This window comes from Cervus canadensis, chromosome 13 (genome assembly GCF_019320065.1).
Source record: "Cervus canadensis isolate Bull #8, Minnesota chromosome 13, ASM1932006v1, whole genome shotgun sequence".
NCBI classification, from domain to species: domain Eukaryota; kingdom Metazoa; phylum Chordata; class Mammalia; order Artiodactyla; family Cervidae; genus Cervus; species Cervus canadensis.
In genome coordinates, this window is record NC_057398.1 from 5,305,223 (window position 1) to 5,316,365 (window position 11,143).

Below are 11,143 nucleotides of genomic sequence, written 5' to 3' on the forward strand. Positions count from 1 at the left end.
AAAGACTCCTCCCTTCCCTGAGGCCACACCGCCACCCCCCCCCCACTCCTAAGTCCCTGCAGAGAGAAAGCTGGGTACCTAGACTAATGATACCCCAGATGGACATCTTCCAGCTGTCAGGAGAGGGGGAACGTACACTGGTTCTACCCAAGGCTTTTAGTTTTTTCCCTTGTCTCCTTATTTGCATTCAGTAAGGGAGTGACACTTTCTAGAACCTAACCTCCCTTTCCCATTCCAGGAATCTAATTGTTATTTCTGTGTTTGTGAAAGATAAAGGATTAGCAAGAATGGTTTGCATCAAGTCACTATTTGTAAATGCTTTATAATTATTTATGAAATTATCCTGCATTTTATAGCTTGGGAGATAATAACTTAAATTGATGTATTAAACATGCATAATCATTATTTTAACCATATTAAATGCACCTCTGTAGAATAATCATTTCACAAACACGAAGAAAGCCTGCAGAAGTGGCACCTTAATTTAAGACATTACAGGATTTGTGACACCCAAATCCACGACCCTTTTTTCTTGATGACAGATGGAGTTTCTTATCTGGCTGCAGTGTTCTTCTTTCTCGAAGTGAAAATGAATTCTTAAATTAAAAAAAATATATTATCGAGGTAATTTTGGCAGTGTGGTGAAGCAATGGGAGACGAGATAAGGAGCAGAACTTCCAAGGACCAGAGCAAAAGTGGGCAAACCTGATCTTTCCTTGTCTTGTCCTCCCCACGCCCAGGGTGCCGGGAGAGTCGTCTGGTCTTCTGCTGGGCTCTGGGGAGGAGCTGAGAACTGGCTGGTGGTGCAGGCTGGTACATTGTTCTTCTCTAGTGCCAGGGCTCTGGGGCTGTTCTGATCAAAGGCAGCCCCAAAATAGAAGATCCATTTCACACAGCAGGGGGTCTCTGAAACGAGGCGGAGAATCGGGGGAAATGTAAAATTTGGCAAAAAGGGGTAAGGAGAAAGAGGAGAGAAGAAAAACGTAATGCCAGCTTATTATTTATGTGAAGCCGGTTTATTTTATTTATTTATTTATTATTATTTTTTTTCTTCTCCAGATTAGTGGATCCAAGGCATATATGCCAGCCTCCCTAGCAGTGCGCAGCACTGTCTCCGCTGGTGGTGCCCTCTGCTGGTCACTGTCAGAATTTCAACGCCGTTCAAAGAGCGTTCAACATCTCTTGGGGCTTCCCAGGTGGCTTTAGTGGTAAAGAACCTGCCTGCCAGTGCAGGAGACGCAAGAGATGTGGGTTTGATCCCTGGGTCAGGAAGGTCCCCTGGAGGAGGGCATGGCAACCCATTCCAGTATTCTTGCCTGGAGAAACCCATGGGCAGAGGGGTCTGGCGGGCTGCAGTCCACAGGGTCGCCAAGAGTCAGAGATAACTGAAGTGACTTAGCATGCACAACATCTCTACCCGTAATGAAGCATCCCCCAGGGTCTAGGCCCTGTGTTATGTATTTTATGAACATAATCTTATTCAATTCTCACGACAATCATTAGATGAAAAAAATGGAACCTCAGACAGTTTAAATGCAGATCCAATCTCTTAACAGCTGGACTGCACAGAGTCAGCCACGAGGCTAGAGAGCTGACCTTGGGTAGGTGGTCCTGTTATTCAGCCCCAGCCCTAGGGATGAATGCAAAGCTATTCTGCATTAAAGACCATACTCCAGAGTCTAAATGATTCTATTTGGAAGTGCGGTTTAGTTTCTAACTTAAATCCATCAATATCTCAAGTGCATGTTTTTCTGGGGTAGAGTGAGCCTTTGAAATACATGCATTATTTATTCTACGATCTAGTGATGGGCCCTGTGCATTTAAATATTGGAAGTCACGCTGTTCTTCTTTGCTCTTAACAGCTCACACCCAATCTCCATCAGGAAAATCTATCAGCTTCACCTTCAGAATATACCCAGGATCCAGCTGCTGTTCCCCAGGTCCGCTAATTACCATCTTGGTCTAAGGCAGTCATTACTTAATTGTGTTATTGCTCCAGTCTCCTAACTGGTCTTCCATGGTCTTCCACAGCGGTCAGAGCCAGTCCATGAGAACATAAACTGAATCGTGTCCTTTTGTCCATCTCCTCCGGGTACAAGCCAACGGTCTCATCAAGGTCTGTAGAATCCTGCAAAATCTGGCCTCTGATCATGCTTGCCATTTCTCTCTCTTTCCCTTTTCCCTTTGTTCGCACTGCTCCAGCCCCAAGGGCCTCCATGGGATTTCTTGAATACACACGCCAAGCTCTGCCTCTGAACTTTGCCCTGACTGATCCTTCTGTCTGGAATGCCCTTCCCTCAAATATCCTCATAAACCTGCCTCACTGCCTTTAAACTTGTGCTCAGATGCCACCTTCTTAATGAAGCCTACCCCAATCAACCTCCTTAGAAGTACACCACTCTACCCCTTACTGCCAATCTTCCTTCCCTATTTTATTTTTATGACCTGACGTTGGTGCCTAAAGTCCAAGATCTTGGAAAACCTTTTAATCCTGGGAAACTGGGCTAGATGGTCCCCCGAGTGGTGGGCAGGAGGGCATTGTGAGGCGGGGACAGCTGCCCCCAGGAGCTCCCGAGACCCTTGCTCTAGACTGGGAGTCCAGGGCGGGGGACTGTCCTTTGCCGAAGGATGGAGAATGGCTCCATCTCAGAAAAAGCCTTTTGAGTTATTGAAATTGCTCCTTATTATGAAGAAGAAAGTGAGTTTCTATTTCCCAGTAAGTGGTGCAAGAGTAGAAAAATGATAGTGTAATGATGTTCCAGTGGAACAATTATTTTCCTGAGATGGAACAACATAAAGTATCACTTTGATTATACCCTGCCTACTTATTCCACCCCCTCCAGCTGGGTTTAGTGGCCAATAAATCTTCTGGGAGCCTCCCTGACCCGGGGCTGCTGCCTCCGCAGGGACTCGATAGCTAGCTGGGTCCTCCTGTGCCCGGCTGAGCCTGCTTCTCCTGACTGCTCCTTGAGATGATTCATCCCAGCTGGAGCCAGGGGCAGAGGTGAAAGGAGACTGAGGCAGGGACGGAGGGGGCCGCTTGGAGACCGGGGTGTGACTTTCAACCAGAGATGAAGGCCTGCCCTGCGGCTGGGTGGAGAGGCCGTTGGTGGACGGACGGAGGAGGAGAGGGGAACCAGGAAGAGACTTTAAAGGCAGTTTCGGGAGGGCTATTTGCACAGGGAGGGAAAAGAGGAGGATCACTCAGAAGGTGAGGAGGGGTCCGAACCAGCAGGAAACCATCATGGCGTTCATTGTGCTGACAGCTGAGGGAGAAACATGGACACTTTTCTTTCGCTCTCTTTGATTAAATCACCAGACATACTCAGGTTGTTTGGTCCCTGAGCCTCTTAGTCTGCTTGTTGTTGTTCTTGTACAATCAGTAAATCCTGTCCAACTCTTTGTGACCCCATGGACTGCAGCACGCCAGGCTTCCCTGTCCTTCACTGTCTCTGGGAGTTTGCTCAGATTCATGTCCATTGAGTCGGTGATGCCATCCAACCATCTCGTCCTCTGTCGTCCCCTTCTCCTCCCGCCTTCAATCTTTCCCAGCATCAGGGTCTTTCCCAATGAGTCAGCTCTTCGCATCAGGTGGCCAATGAATATCATCATCTTCAGCATCAGTCCTTCCAATGAATACTCAGGGTTAGGCTACCATAATAAAGCACCACAGCCGGAAAGTAAGTGAAAGTAAAAGTCACTCAGTTGTGTCCGACTCTTTGAAACTCCATGGACTATATAGTCCATGGAATTCTCCAGGGCAGAATACTGGAGTGGGTAGCCTTTCCCTTCCCCAGGGGATCCTGAGTGGCTGAAATGAGAGAACTTTGTTTCTCCCAGTTCTGGAGGCTGGATGATATGGTTTCTGGTGAGACCTCTCTCCTGGCTTCTAGACAACCTTCTAGACATGTCCTCATGAGGAAGAGAGAGAGAAAGCGCTCTGGTGTCTCTCCCTTTTCTTATAAAGGCACCAGGCTTCTCAGATGGAAGTCCCGCCTCCGACCTCATTTACCCTTTATCACTTGCTCTTAGGCCCTGTTTCCAAATCCATTGGACTTTGACCTGTGAATTTGGAAGGGACAACATAAGCATCCATCCCATCACGTTGCCTAATTAAAACTGATGCTTCCTCCTGGGCCCTGGCTTTGCCCCAGAGATGCAGTCTGGGAGCTCACCTCCAGTCAGAGGATTACATCCTGTCCCCAGATATTTAAATCAGTGGCTCTCAAAGTGTGGTCCCTGGACCAGCAGAATCAGCATCGCCTCGGAACTAGTCAGAAATGCCCCTTCTCAGGCTGCCCACCTCAGCCTGCTGAGTCAGCGACTCCAGCAATCTGTGTTTTAACAAGCCTTTCAGATAATTCCAGCGTAGGACTGAATTTGAAAACAACTGTGAATAAATGAAAGTCTCCCCTGAGAGGGCTTCCCAGGTGGCACTAGTAGTCAAGAACCTGCCTGCCAATGCAGGAGATGTAACAGATGTGTGTTAGACCCCTGGGTCAGGAAGATCCCCTGGAGGAGGGCATGGCAACCCACTCCAGTATTCTTGCCGGGAGAATCCCATGGACAGAGGAGCCTGGCGGGCTACAGTCCATGGGGTCGCAAAGAGTCGGACACAACTGAAGCAACTTCGCATGCACGCACGCCCTCCCCTGGGAACTGCACCTAGAGATTTTCAACCTTTAGAATCAAGAGTCGCTGCGAGAGCTTATAAAAATATAGGTGGTCCAGCCCCACCGTCTGAGTCTGTGATACAGGGGCCTGCGGTGAGGCTGGAAAGGTAGATTTCTAGCAGGTTCCCAGGGAGGCTGATGCTGGTCTTGGGACTGGGCACTTTGCTGGGCAGGTGCTCAGCGTGGACCGGGTTCCAGGTGTTCTCCGCCCCTTCACTCCAGACCGGCCGGCCCTCGCTTCCCACGGTCACGTGAACCTGCGCGGCTGCTCCGTCCCGTGTGGTCTGGTGTTGGGGTTTGGGTGCCTGACACTCTCAGGCCAGAGCTCCCCCAAAGGGCCTGTCAGTTCAGGCTCAAACCGGAGGTGGGGAATAGGTCCGCCTCACCAATGTCCACGAGCTGGTCCTCGTCTCTGACCCGGCGTCTTTTGCCACTTCTGTTTCAGGACTAAGTGGGACCCTGGTCAGGCTGTCTGAGTTCAGCATCGGATCAGGGTCCTGATTCCTCCTGGCTGGTGGAGCCTGGCCTTGACCGTGCTGTGATCTCCTTCCCTAACACCCAGCTCTCACACACCGCCGCATCCTTGCTTTAATATCTGCTCCTGAACCTGGCCTTGATGCTGGAGCCAGACCCGGCTGATCCTCTCCTCCTGCTTCCCCAGTTTTCTGAATTTGGCCTCCTGGGAGGTGACTCTCAGCCTCTGAGTTGTGCACTTGAGTGTCCTGAGGGCCCAGGCCACCCACTGCTGCCGTTCCAGCCACAAACCCCCGGGTCCACACCAGTGCTGACAGCAGCAGCGGCAGTTCTCAGAGGGCTGGTCCACCCCTGTGGGAAGTCCTGGCCCCAAGTCCTCCAAGGTCTAGCCTGTCCACCCAGCTGTCCATGTCCTGGACCATGTCTGGGGACGTGACAGGTCCCAGGTCCCAGGTGCAAGGACACGGTCCAGCCTGGAGGAAGCGACGCTGGCCCTTGGAGATGCTGTATCGTTAAACCCTGTGTTGCTGTGGCCTTAGAGGGATGCGCTGTGCTGTTGGCTGGGCTCCCGAGTCCTTAGGATTAAGGACAGGTGGTGGGTTTTGATTGCACTGTTATCAATTATAGGGGTCCTTTAGCAATTGCTGGCTGGGAAGGAGAGGAATGAAGAAGGCTATGGGTTTTGTCCTAATTTGTTTGGTTTGGGGCTGGACCCCAAGCTCTGGATCCCCAGTAATTAGCCCAGCTGCAGAACTGGGCACACGCAGCACGTGGCTGTCACTGCTCCAAGGGGCCTGGCTGGCGCCAGAGCCTTTGGATCTCATGAGGGGGCTGCTGGCGGCTGGGGGAGGGGCGTGAGTGCAGCAGCAGATGCGGGCGGGGGGTGGGGGTGCTTTTAGTTCCCAGCTTCCCCTCCCTACTCCCTCTCCTCTTTTTGGCTTTTGGAGCTGCCCCGTTGCTGAGTCTGGGGGTGGGGGTCAGGGAGGAAGGGAGCCCCTGGGATTGGGAGGGCAGAGGCAACGGAGGGACACGGTGTCTGACTGGCACGAAGGCCCGTTTGAAGGCCAGGCTGGGGTGAGCTGGTGCTCGCCAGGCAGGGACAGCGGAGGGGAGCGCAGGGAAGTTGTGCAGAAGCCCGGGGCTCCGGGGACAGGGCAGCTGCCATTTGCCAAGCCAACCAGAAAATTAAAAAGATGGCTCAGCGTGCACACTGGCACTCTGGGTGGGAGAAGGGCAGGCACGAGTCAGAGGCATGATGGGGCACCCGGCTCCCGAGAAGGGCTCTGCGGGACCAACGACGGGGACCCGGCTGGGAGCACCTTCGCACGTGGGGCTGGTCGGTTTCCCCCGGAAGTGCATTCCAAGTCCTGTCGCTGGAGCTTCGAGCTGAGCCAGGGGTGGGCACTGTGGGTGTACGCCCCCCAGCCTTCGGGGGCGGCTCCATGGCCTCTGAAGGAGGCTTCCTCACCCTGGCTCTCCATCCATCCTTCTCAAGCGCTAATTGAGACGCCTGGTTCCCAGCGTACCCGTGTGAACCGTTAAGCTGCTTCAGGCGCTTGACCTCTGTGTGCAGCAAGGGTGTCCAGAATTTGTGGCATTTTGCTGACTCCAGGTCTCTGCTCCTGTAGAAGGACATCATGACAGGAGGGATTTAGGGCAGACATTTAGGAAGGAACTCATAAAAGGAGGTGAGGAATGAGGGGCGGAAAGGAGCTGAGGGTTGTCTCAACAATCCACCTCAGAACTCCGACTAGCAAGTCAAGTGGGGTGAAGCTGGCCTCTGAGGCCTGGAGGCTGGAGAGGAATCCAGCGACCAGAGACACCGAGGGCTCTCAGAGTGGACCGGGACCAGAGGCGTACCTTGGAGCCAACGTCACACCAGCTGCCATTTGCTTCCTTGGCTGAGTTGTCTTCCCCACCGCGTGCCCAGAGGGCCAGCTGTCTTGATACCACAGGGAAACAGGGCCATTCAGAGACCAGCAGGGTGCCAGGGAGGCCGGGCCGCCGCCCTTTACCTCTGCCCCGAGGGGCCTGTTGGACACACTTCCTTCCTCTTCCCGTCAGCAGGGCTGGAGGACGTGCTCTTTCCCGACCCTGTGGCAAACGGCAGCCGTTGCTTTTTCCTCTGGCCCTTCCTGTTCCTAACACGTCTGAATGGCCAGAGCTTGAAGAGGCAGTGAGTGAAGTGAAAGTCGCTTAGTCGTGTCCGACTCCTTGTGACCGCATGGACTCTACAGTCCAGGGAATTCTCCAGGCCAGAATACTGGAGTGGGGAGCCTTTCCCGTCTCCAGGGCATCTTCCCAACCCAGGGATCGAACCCAGGTCGCCCAAATTGCAGGGGGATTCTTTACCAGCTGAGCCACCAGGGAAGCTCTTGAAGAGACCGGGAAAGGATGAAAAAAAAACAAACTCAGATCCCGAGAGATGGTCAGAGTGGTGGGAGACCGAGAGGGAAGTATGCGTGAGAACTGAACACCGGGTCCTCGGGCTGAGGCTTGGAGGAGGGAGGTGGGGAGGGTCATTTCCTCAGGAGAGCCCAAACCGGAAGGAGGGACGCAGACTCTGCTGCGCTGGGGCTGGGGGCGGGGGGCGGGGAAGGGCCCGCAGCATCTGTGCGTGTGACGGCTCATTCCCGTGACGCGCCGTCTCCCCCACGAGCCTCTCTGCCTGCTCCACTTCCGTTTGCCTCTACAGGGAACTCTGGTTGAGTAGCAACAAGGCCTGTTTTGTTCATCCTGTGTCCTCTGGGCTCCGTGAGAACTCGCGAGAGCTGGTGAAAGGAGTTTAGGAAGAGGGCAGTATGGCTGCTGGCGCCTGAGCCAGGCGTGGGAGCCTCCTGCCATTTCCACCCTGGGCTCTTCCTGCTAGTTTCTCTTCTCCGGCCACCTCCTTCCCCCACATTCTACTACCATCCTTCTTTCTTTCCTCATTTTTCCTGTTTCCCCTCCACAGACCTGGCCTGGTCCCTGGTTGTTCTGACGTGCACCGAAAGATGCGTTTGTGGCATGCCTTCTCAAGGGGTCCTCCACAAACACCCAGTCCCGGTATAAAAACATGCAGCCAGGGTCCCCCTGTGCACTCCCTTCCTGGATCTTCCTGGACTCCATCTGCTCACACACCTCTCTGGGAAACTGAATGGATGGAGCCAGGCTGTATCCAGGCAGGTGGAACGGGCCCCAGATGCGATTTAACTGTGTCCCTCTGACCACACATCACCCTGTGTTCTCACTCACCCCCTGGTGTTCGTGCATGCTAAGTCACTTCAGTCGCGTCCCACTCTTTGCGACCCCATGGACTGTAGCCGATCAGGCTTCTCTGTCCATGGGATTCTCCAGGCAAGAGTGCTGGAGTGGGTTGCCATGCCCTTCTCCAGGGGATCCTCCCAACCCAGGGATCGAACACGCATCTCTTACATCTCTTCCATTGGCAGGCGGGTTCTTTACCACTAGCGCCACCTGAGAAACCCATCCTGATGCTTGACACCCCCTTTAAAAAAGCAAAGGCCTTGCAAGCACCTTGACAAGAGAGAAATCGCATTTTCCTGATGTGACTGGCTGGATATTGGAGCTCTGCTCCCAGAAGATTTATCAGTCAAAGTAGCATTGTGAGAAAGTGTAGAGGCTTAGAGCTCAGTGCCTTTTATTTGAGACTAATTTGTAACACAGACAATAATTGTAGAGGAATTTTTGAGAGAGAGGGATCAACGGGAGGACAGGAACAAACGTCAGGATGTCATCAGTGATTTGGTAAAAAAGTCAGCTTGTAGAAAATACCTGAAAATCAGTATGCAGTTACCCGAGCTGTCTAAACCTTCCATTTCATCATCTGCTGCCATGGAAAATAACAACCCAGGAAGATAATGAATGAGCCAGAAATTCTGCAAGACTCTCATTCGTCAGAGAAGTTGTTTATCCCACATACTGGTTTCCAGCCCTTTAAACGAACCTGGCTTGCCCATACATGCGGTCCCACCTTTGGAGACAAAAAACAACCACAGTGTGGTAGGTAAGCTTTTAAGACTGCTCCTAGTGATCGCGGCCTTTCAGTAGTCATCACTTGTGTAATCCCTTCCCCTTTGGTGTGGGCTGGACTCACTTAGCTGCTTCTAAATGAATAAAATATGGTAGAAGTGATGACGTGTTACTTCCAAGGCTGGCATACAGAAAGATCGTGGCTTCCATCTTGGGTGCTACTTCCTCTCTGTTTCTCCCTCACTTTCTGTTCTTGTTTCCTTCTTTCTCCAGTTACCAGCCGCCACATTGTGAGGATATTTAGATAGCCTAGGAAGAGGCCCACGAGACGCCAACAATGGCAAGAGTCAACTTAGAAGTGGATCCTTCTTCCTGCCCCATCCCCCGAGTCAGGTTCTTAGAGGAGGCCTCAGCCTTGGCCTTCAGCTTGACTTCAGCCTCACGAGAGGCTGAACCAGAGGCATCAGGCTGAGATATGCTCAGATTCTTGATCCATAGGCATTGTGAGATAGCAAATGTTTGTTTTACGCCACTAAGTTTTGGGATAATTTGTCATCCAGCAACAGATGCACCTAGACTAATTCTTGATCTCCAGGACTCCTTTAGACCCCTCTAGTCACCATTGGCCCTGCTTACTGTTCTCTAGCTTCCCAGTTCTCTCTCCCAGCTCTTAACTTCTTGCTTTGACTCCATCTTTAGCTTCCCCTCCAGTTGCTTGGGTTGATGGTCAGGTCTTGGCCTTGTCATGTGGCTTTGACCTTGGTACCTCTCCAGATACAATGTTAGGGGTCTGCCTTCTGCTTGAACACTTTATAATCTTGTGTAAGACACTGCTTACCTCCTGAACCCTACACTGGCCAGACCTGCCTCCCACCTGCTCCAGGTCTACCCAAGAGCAGGATCTGAAAGTCAACTGACTCACTAGAGCAGGAAAGCCTAACCAGATACGCTGGAAAGATTTTCAGTGAAAGCTGAAACAACCCTCTTATCTTGAGAAAATCCCTTGCCTCCACGGCCATTCGCCATTCTCTTAGCATTCCTATCAATCTGGACCTTCCTGCATTTGTTAGCTGATGGATGGCAAGTGGTTGGCCCATTACTTTGTAAAAACAAGATGTTGTTTTCAGATATTTTTCTTTCCTCCCTCTTCCCCCTACTCCTGCCTCACTTAAAAGCTTTCATTCTTTACGTCTAGTCAGTATTTCATTCATTATTATCATTATTTTTGGAGTTTAGACATTAAAATGATCGAGTCTGGGTTTCATTATGGGGCTCTGGTGACTTAGGATAAATATTCTCTGAGACTGTGAGAGTATTTGGCTGCTTTTTCTCAGTCACTCTGGTCTCATGATCGTTCTGGCTTCGGAGTAAACCTGAGGCCAACTGAAGGCGGGGCTCAGTATTCGAATTCAATTCATGCTCACTGGGTTGCCCACAGATTCTGATGACTCAAATAAAAATCTAACATTTCTGTGTGGGTCTGGGGGAAATTGGACATGACATTCCTCATCTCTTGTCACCAAGACACGATATCCTAATAGGAGAAATGCTTGATGACAAGAGAAGGGTGCCTTTCCTATAGGAGACGCACGCTAAGTGTTTTAAGTATCTGCTGTGAAGATGAACAAGATTGTGGAGGCCCACCCACCTGCTCCCCCTGGATGATGTCATCTGTGGTCACCCCAGAATCGCTGATCTGTGATCAGCTCAGTCCCGAAGCTTTGTCTCCCTTGAGCTCCAGACCCCTGGCCCCGCAGCTCACTAGACAACGCCCCTGCATGTCCATCAAGAACGGAAAGCTTTTCATACCCCAGATCGAATGTCTTATCTTTCACCCAAAGCTGCCCCTCATCCATTCTCTCTTTCCCGTCTTCTGGAATCCCTTCATTTTGTTCCAGCTAGAAAGCTGGGGTTGGATACGGCTCCTGTGTCTCCCTCACGTGTGCTTGTGGCCAGTCTCTGAGTTGGGTGGATTCTATGTTTTGTATGTTTTATTTTCTTTCTTAAAGTATGTATTTTATTGA

At 51.6% G+C, this 11,143-nt stretch overlaps 1 long non-coding RNA gene across 1 annotated transcript; it reads right to left on the reverse strand.

The window, feature by feature from the left end:
- Positions 1–454: 454 nt before the first annotated feature.
- On the reverse strand, positions 455–7,400 carry LOC122452539. Its single transcript, XR_006272741.1, has 3 exons — positions 7,008–7,400; positions 6,674–6,769; positions 455–906 (listed from the first exon to the last, which is right to left on the reverse strand). It is a non-coding gene; the product is annotated as an uncharacterized LOC122452539 (long non-coding RNA).
- Positions 7,401–11,143: the final 3,743 nt, after the last annotated feature.